Raw genomic sequence first — 8,424 nt, 5'->3', positions numbered from 1 at the left:
AGAGAGATTGGACCAGGCTACGAAGGAGAAAATTGAATAAACAAGGAAAAATGAAAATAAGGAAGGAAAGAAAGGGAAATAGAAGGAAAATAAGGTTGATATATATAATTAAAGCTTATATATAGTAACCTAATGCCTAAGGGAAGGGAGAGAGAGAGATTGGACCAGGCTGTGAAGGAGAAAATTGAATAAACAAGGAAAAATGAAAATAAGGAAGGACAGAAAGGGGAATAGAAGGAAAATAAGGTTGATATATATAATTAAAGCTTATATATAGTAACCTAATGCCTAAGGAAAGGGAGAGAGAGAGATTGGACCAGGGTACGAAGGAGGAAATTGAATAAACAAGGAAAAATGAAAATAAGGAAGGAAAGAAAGGGAAATAGAAGGAAAATAAGGTTGATATATATAATTAAAACTTATATATAGTAACCTAATGCCTAAGGAAAGGGAGAATATACATGCTTGTGGATTGGGACGGAGAGGGAAAGAGAGAAAATTGAATAAACAGAGGAAGAATGAGAAAAAGGAAGAAGAGAAATTGGAATAGAAGGAAAATAGGTTGATATATGTAATTAAATATATGTTACACTTGTGGGCTTGGGGACAGGAGAGAGAGAGAGAGAGAGAGAGAGAGAGAGAGAGAGAGAGAGAGAGAGAGAGAGAGAGAGAACATACCATAAATGAAAATAAGAAGAAAGAAAAGGGGATGAAAAGTCTCGCAAGAGAGAGAGAGAGAGAGTGAGAGAGAGAGAGAGAGAGAGAGAGAAAATACCATAAATGAAAATAAGAAGAAAGAAAAGGGGATGAAAAGACTGGCAAGAGAGAGAGAGAGAGAGAGAGAGAGAGAGAGAGAGAGAGAGAGAGAGAGAGAGAGAGAGAGAGAGAGAGAGAAAATACCATAAATGAAAATAAGAAGAAAGAAAAGGGGTTGAAAAGACTGGCAAGAGAGAGAGAGAGAGAGAGAGAGAGAGAGAGAGAGAGAGAGAGAGAGAGAGAGAGAACAAATAGATAGAGAGCAAGAAAGAAATGTGTATGTACAAGATAAAGAGAGAGAAGGAAAAGGAACAAAGGAAGAATATAGACAATCTGATAGGAGTATTCAAATGGGTCGAGGGTTACAACAAAGGCGATATAAATAAAGTATACTGAGAATTAGCCAGCAGGATAGAACACACGATAATGGATTTAAATTAGAAAGGTATAGATTTAGGAGAGACATAGGCAAGCATTGGATTAGTAATAGGATGGTGGGGGAATGGAATAGACTCAGCAATCACATAGTTAGTGCAGGGACGATAGCTTGTTTTAAGAGTAGACTGGATAGCTACATGGATGAGGACGACAGGTGGCAGTGAGGAGACAGGTTACGGGAGCCCATTCCGAAGGTAAACGAGGATCAAGCCCTTACCTGTAACCTCTGAACATCGTGAGTAGTCGGGGGATTCTGGAGCTGCCGTGTATAGGCCAGTCACCCTCTTGCAGTTTCCCTATGTTCTAGTACCTTTGCAAGTAACTAAGGAGAAATAGGATAGAGAGAAGAGGAAAGGGAAATAGAATGGAAGTAGGGTACATGGTTACAAGTGTGCCTTTCCGAGGGGTCCCCAGGTACAGATATAGTCCGAGACACAAAGGGAGGACTTCCAATGTTCTAACAGCTACCTGGCCTAACACATGACTGCCTTGGGTGGGATTCAAACCTGGGCCTGCAGATTTGTAGTTGGGGACTCTAGCCACTGCACCGTTGACGCAAAAATTATATATAGAAGCGTTGGTTTTTCTTGGGTTAATGAATGAATCTTATGTGGGTGAGTGTAGGGTGTTGAGAGTGTAGGTTAGGCAGCATTCTCACACCCCGAGGCATTCAACTTGCACTCCCATATTGACGACCAGACTGAAAATGTGTGTGTGTGTGTGTGTGTGGGTGAGTTTACGGGCTTATAAGAGTGTCGAGAGTGTAGTTTTTTTTTTTTTTTTTTTTTTTTTTTTTACAGCAAAGGAGACAGCTCAAGGGCACAAAAAAGTAAACATTAATAAAAAAAAAAAGCCCGCTACTCGCTGCTGTTGGTTAGGCAGCATTCCCACACCCAGGGCATTCAACTCACACTCCCATATTGACGACCAGACTGAAAATGTGTGTGTGTGTGTGTGTGTGTGTTTCCGAGGACAAATCAATACAGGTGAACTATTGATGAGATAAATTATGTATACACCAATCCATCAGTGTGCCTCCTCCGATGTGCACCTCATAACACCTCTTTATTGATCACATAAGAAACAGCGGCAGAGAAACGGTCTGTTGAATTCATGCGTTTGTGTTTATGTGATAGAGAAAAATGTTGTATTGAGTCCTTGTTTTTGGTGTATGGCAATCTTATGGTATTATGCTCCTCCTGATGACACACCTTACTTTACCTGTTCGTTGGTCTCATAAGCAAGAAACATAGAGGAAGGGACTTTAAATTGACGTGTTTGTGTTTGTATGATAGAGAAAATATTAGTCTTTGTTTTGGTGTATGAGAATCTAACTTCTTACCTCACTTTACCTGTTTGTTGATCTCATAAGCAAGAAACACAGAGGAAGGGACTTAAAATTGATGTGTTTGTGTTTGTATGATAGAGAAAATATTAGTCTTTGTTTTGGTGTATGAGAATCTACCTTCTGATGACACACCTTACTTTACCTGTACGCTGATCTCATAAGCAAGAAACATAGAGGGAGGGACTTAAAATTGACATGTTTGTGTTTGTATGATAGAGAAAATATTAGAGTCTTTGTTTTGATGTATGAGAATCTACCTTCTGATGACACACCTTACTTTACCTGTTTGTTGATCTCATAAGCAAGAAACATAGAGGAAGGGACTTAAAATTGACGTGTTTGTGTTTGTATGATAGAGAAAATATTAGTCTTTGTTTTGGTGAATGAGAATCTAACTTCTTACCTCACTTTACCTGTACATTGGTCTCATAAGCAAGAAACATAGAGGAAGGGACTTAAAATTGACGTGTTTGTGTTTGTATGATAGAGAAAATATTAGTCTTTGTTTTGGTGAATGAGAATATACCTTCTGATGACACCTTACTTTACCTGTATGTTGATCTCATAAGCAAGAAACATAGAGGGAGGGACTTTAAATTCATGCTTTCGTGTTTGTACGATAGAGAAAATATTAGAGTCTTTGTTTTGGTGTATGAGAATCTACCTTCTGATGACACACCTTACTTTACCTGTACATTGGTCTCATAAGCAAGAAACATAGAGGAAGGGACTTAAAATTGACGTGTTTGTGTTTGTATGATAGAGAAAATATTAGTCTTTGTTTTGGTGTATGAGAATCTACCTTCTGATGACACACCTTACTTTACCTGTACATTGGTCTCATAAGCAAGAAACATAGAGGGAGGGACTTTAAATTCATGCTTTCGTGTTTGTACGATAGAGAAAATATTAGAGTCTTTGTTTTGGTGTATGAGAATCTACCTTCTGATGACACACCTTACTTTACCTGTACATTGGTCTCATAAGCAAGAAACATAGAGGAAGGGACTTAAAATTGACATGTTTGTGTTTGTGCGATAGAGAAAATATTAGAGTTTGTTTTGGTGTATGAGAATCTACCTTCTGATGACACACCTTACTTTACCTGTACATTGGTCTCATAAGCAAGAAACAGAGAGGAAGGGACTTTAAATTGACGTGTTTGTGTTTGTACGATAGAGAAAATATTAGTCTTTGTTTTGGTGTATGAGAATCTACCTTCTGATGACACACCTTACTTTACCTGTTCGCTGATCTCATAAGCAAGAAACATAGAGGGAGGGACTTAAAATTCATGCTTTCGTGTTTGTACAATAGAGAAAATATTAGAGTCTTTGTTTTGGTGTATGAGAATCTACCTTCTGATGACACACCTTACTTTACTTATACGTTGATCTCATAAGCAAGAAACATAGAGGGAGGGACTTAAAATTCATGCTTTCGTGTTTGTACAATAGAGAAAATATTAGAGTCTTTGTTTTGGTGTATGAGAATCTACCTTCTGATGACACACCTTACTTTACTTATACGTTGATCTCATAAGCAAGAAACATAGAGGAAGGGACTTTAAATTGACGTGTTTGTGTTTGTATGATAGAGAAAATATTAGTCTTTGTTTTGGTGTATGAGAATCTACCTTCTGATGACACACCTTACTTTGCCTGTACGTTGATCTCATAAGCAAGAAACATAGAGGAGGGACTTTAAATTGACGTGTTTGTGTTTGTATGATAGAGAAAATAATAGTCTTTGTTTTGGTGTATCAGTTAACATAATACCAATCCAAACTTATTATTAGAAGAGAAAAAAAAAACAAGTAAACAGGAAAAAAAAACAATAAAAAAAAAAACGTATTCTTGGCTAATCAACTAATCAACTAATCATCACCAATTTCGTTGTTTACTTGTTTACCTTTGTTTAATTAAGGGCACTCATTCCTACCTGGTCATCCCTCACCTGTTGAAAAGTTGATCAGGTGATATGGGATGCTGCCAGGGTCTGTGTGGGAAAGTGCTTCATCATGCTGACAGAGGGAGTGAAATGGGGAGTAGAGTCCTTAGATTTTTTTTTTTTTCATTTATTTTGGTGGTGATTTTAAGAGTCTGAGTGGATGGGATATGTGGTAGGATTGGAGGTGATTTGGATTTCTCTCTATCTATCTGTCTGTCTGTCTGTCTGTCTGTCTGTCTATCTGTCTGTCTGTCTGTCTGTCTGTCTCTGTCTGTCTGTCTGTCTCTCTCTCTCTCTCTCTCTCTCTCTCTCTCTCTCTCTCTCCTCCTTGCTCTATTCTATCTATCTATCTATATCTATTTATCCCTCCTTGCTTTATTTTCTCTTTCTGTCTATCTGTCTGTCTATCTATATCTATCTCCCTCCTTGCTATATTATCTCTCTACTTTCTCTTATTTTTTCTTCCTCTCTCACATAGACACACACACCAACCTCATATGTTTAGTCTTTCTCCTCTATGTCAAGACCAAATACCTCTCATCATCATCATCATTTCATCGACGCCTGGTCCTAGGAGCTCCCAGGAGGGGATGGCCACGGCAGAAGAGCTTACAACTTTCTCTATCCAGACACTCCCTCCTTGCCTGCTCAGAGTTTCTCAAGGATCTTTCCCCCCTCTCCCCAACGTACTCTTGCACCCTATCCCTCCATTTCACTGGAGGTCGTCCTCTAGCATTCCCTCCCTCTATCTCACTCACATACACCCTTCTGGTCTGTCGCTTCACTTCTTCCACCACTCCACACTTCTTCCCTTCACCCCACTCGTACACACTTTCATTACTCATTCCATCCATTCTACTCACACCACACGCACTCCTCAAGTAACTCATTTCCACTGCCTGCACTCTAGACCTCTGACTTTCATTCCAGGCCTGCGTTTCCTATGTGAGGGTTGGTACTATTATTGTATTTCTCAAATCCCTCTTGACCTCCATGCTCACACTTCTGCCATTCATGATACCTCTCACGTTGAATCAAAAGGACCGTCCATATATAATTTATTTTAAGTTCGACGTATAGCACCAGTAAGCTTTCTTGAGACCCCTCATGGATAGTCTGTCAGTGGTGCAGGCGAATTTTATTTATAGCGTCACTGGAATTATTCTTGCCTCACTTTCTCGTCGATATACAAGTAAAATGAATAACAACATTCTCCCCTCTCCGGCAGACCATCGCATCATCTACACCCCATCGCCGTCACCACCGTTGCCAGTGTAAACATAAGACCTAGTATTGGCGCCACAATGGAGGACGCACACACCTTCTCCTACGATGACGTGCTCTCGCAGTTTGCCGTGGAGCCGGACGTGGGACTCACCGACACACAGGTGGCCAACAGCATGGAGAAATACGGACCCAACGGTAAGTGGAATGCTTAACGTCTGGACTCTATTCTAGCGAGCTGTGTATATATTTAATGGGTGCAGTGAGGGTGAAATAGTGGATACAGTTGAGGGGTAAAAGAAGAATGGATAAGACAGAGAGCGGAAAAGAGAATAAGAGGTATATATATGGGCCTTGCTGTCTTGTGTCCATTCTAGCAACTTGTGGATTTATAATGGATACAGTGTGGTGGATAGTGGAGTGTTTCCCATGTGGTATTGGTGTGCTGGATATCCCTTCACTGGTAGCCTGGTAACATACACTCCCAGGTCTTTCTCTGCCTCTGTGGTGGATAGTGGAGTGTTTCCCATGTGGTATTGGTGTGCTGGATATCCCTTCACTGGTAGCCTGGTAACATACACCCCCAGGTCTTTCTCTGCCTCTGTGGTGGATAGTGGAGTGTTTCCCATGTGGTATTGGTGTGCTGGATATCCCTTCACTGGTAGCCTGGTAACATACACTCCCAGGTCTTTCTCTGCCTCTGTGGTGGATAGTGGAGTGTTTCCCATGTGGTATTGGTGTGCTGGATATCCCTTCACTGGTAGTCTGGTAACATACACTCCCAGGTCTTTCTCTGCCTCTGTGGTGGATAGTGGAGTGTTTCCCATGTGGTATTGGTGTGCTGGATATCCCTTCACTGGTAGCCTGGTAACATACACTCCCATGTCTTTCTCTGCCTCTGTGGTGGATAGTGGAGTGTTTCCCATGTGGTATTGGTGTGCTGGATATCCCTTCACTGGTAGTCTGGTAACATACACTCCCAGGTCTTTCTCTGCCTCTGTGGTGGATAGTGGAGTGTTTCCCATGTGGTATTGGTGTGCTGGATATCCCTTCACTGGTAGCCTGGTAACATACACTCCCATGTCTTTCTCTGCCTCTGTGGTGGATAGTGGAGTGTTTCCCATGTGGTATTGGTGTGCTGGATATCCCTTCACTGGTAGTCTGGTAACATACACTCCCAGGTCTTTCTCTGCCTCTGTGGTGGATAGTGGAGTGTTTCCCATGTGGTATTGGTGTGCTGGATATCCCTTCACTGGTAGCCTGGTAACATACACTCCCAGGTCTTTCTCTGCCTCTGTGGTGGATAGTGGAGTGTTTCCCATGTGGTATTGGTGTGCTGGATATTGCCTTCACTGGTAGCCTGGTAACACACACTCCCAGGTCTTCCTCTGCCTCTGTGGTGGATAGTGGAGTGTTTCCCATGTGGTATTGGTGTGCTGGATATCCCTTCACTGGTAGCCTGGTAACATACACTCCCAGGTCTTTCTCTGCCTCTGTGGTGGATAATGGAGTGTTTCCCATGTGGTATTGGTGTGCTGGATATCCCTTCACTGGTAGCCTGGTAACATACACTCCCAGGTCTTTCTCTGCCTCTGTGGTGGATAGTGGAGTGTTTCCCATGTGGTATTGGTGTGCTGGATATCCCTTCACTGGTAGCCTGGTAACATACACTCCCAGGTCTTTCTCTGCCTCTGTGGTGGATAGTGGAGTGTTTCCCATGTGGTATTGGTGTGCTGGATATCCCTTCACTGGTAGCCTGGTAACAAACACTCCCAGGTCTTCCTCTGCCTCTGTGGTGGATAGTGGAGTGTTTCCCATGTGGTATTGGTGTGCTGGATATCCCTTCACTGGTAGCCTGGTAACATACACTCCCAGGTCTTTCTCTGCCTCTGTGGTGGATAATGGAGTGTTTCCCATGTGGTATTGGTGTGCTGGATATCCCTTCACTGGTAGCCTGGTAACATACACTCCCAGGTCTTTCTCTGCCTCTGTGGTGGATAGTGGAGTGTTTCCCATGTGGTATTGGTGTGCTGGATATCCCTTCACTGGTAGCCTGGTAACATACACTCCCAGGTCTTTCTCTGCCTCTGTGGTGGATAGTGGAGTGTTTCCCATGTGGTATTGGTGTGCTGGATATCCCTTCACTGGTAGCCTGGTAACACACACTCCCAGGTCTTCCTCTGCCTCTGTGGTGGATAGTGGAGTGTTTCCCATGTGGTATTGGTGTGCTGGATATCCCTTCACTGGTAGCCTGGTAACATACACTCCCAGGTCTTTCTCTGCCTCTGTGGTGGATAATGGAGTGTTTCCCATGTGGTATTGGTGTGCTGGATATCCCTTCACTGGTAGCCTGGTAACATACACTCCCAGGTCTTTCTCTGCCTCTGTGGTGGATAGTGGAGTGTTTCCCATGTGGTATTGGTGTGCTGGATATCCCTTCACTGGTAGCCTGGTAACATACACTCCCATGTCTTTCTCTGCCTCTGTGGTGGATAGTGGAGTGTTTCCCATGTGGTATTAGTGTGCTGGATATCCCCTCTCAAGGTGCAGGACTTTACATTTTTCTTCACTGAATTGTAGCAGCCACTTTTTGTTCCATTCCTGTAGCTTGGTGATGTCTGCTGCTAGGAAACACACAGCCAAGGGGTTAACTTATTACCCAGAGATCCTGACCTCCTAACCTAACCTAGCCTATGACCCCCTGACCC

General features: G+C 42.4%; 1 long non-coding RNA gene across 2 annotated transcripts; it reads right to left on the bottom strand.

Moving 5' to 3' along the window:
• Positions 1–1,967: 1,967 nt before the first annotated feature.
• Positions 1,968–4,017, bottom strand: LOC126987298 (uncharacterized). 2 transcript variants are annotated; one of them, XR_007740670.1, is made up of 4 exons: positions 3,510–4,017; positions 3,232–3,369; positions 2,956–3,091; positions 1,968–2,684 (listed from the first exon to the last, which is right to left on the bottom strand). It is a non-coding gene; the product is annotated as an uncharacterized LOC126987298 (long non-coding RNA). The 2 variants fall into 2 exon arrangements; XR_007740671.1 differs by having other exon boundaries at positions 3,232–4,017.
• Positions 4,018–8,424: the final 4,407 nt, after the last annotated feature.

This window comes from Eriocheir sinensis, chromosome 64 (assembly GCF_024679095.1).
Source record: "Eriocheir sinensis breed Jianghai 21 chromosome 64, ASM2467909v1, whole genome shotgun sequence".
NCBI lineage: Eukaryota > Metazoa > Arthropoda > Malacostraca > Decapoda > Varunidae > Eriocheir > Eriocheir sinensis.
This window is presented reverse-complemented; position numbering and strand designations above follow the sequence as displayed.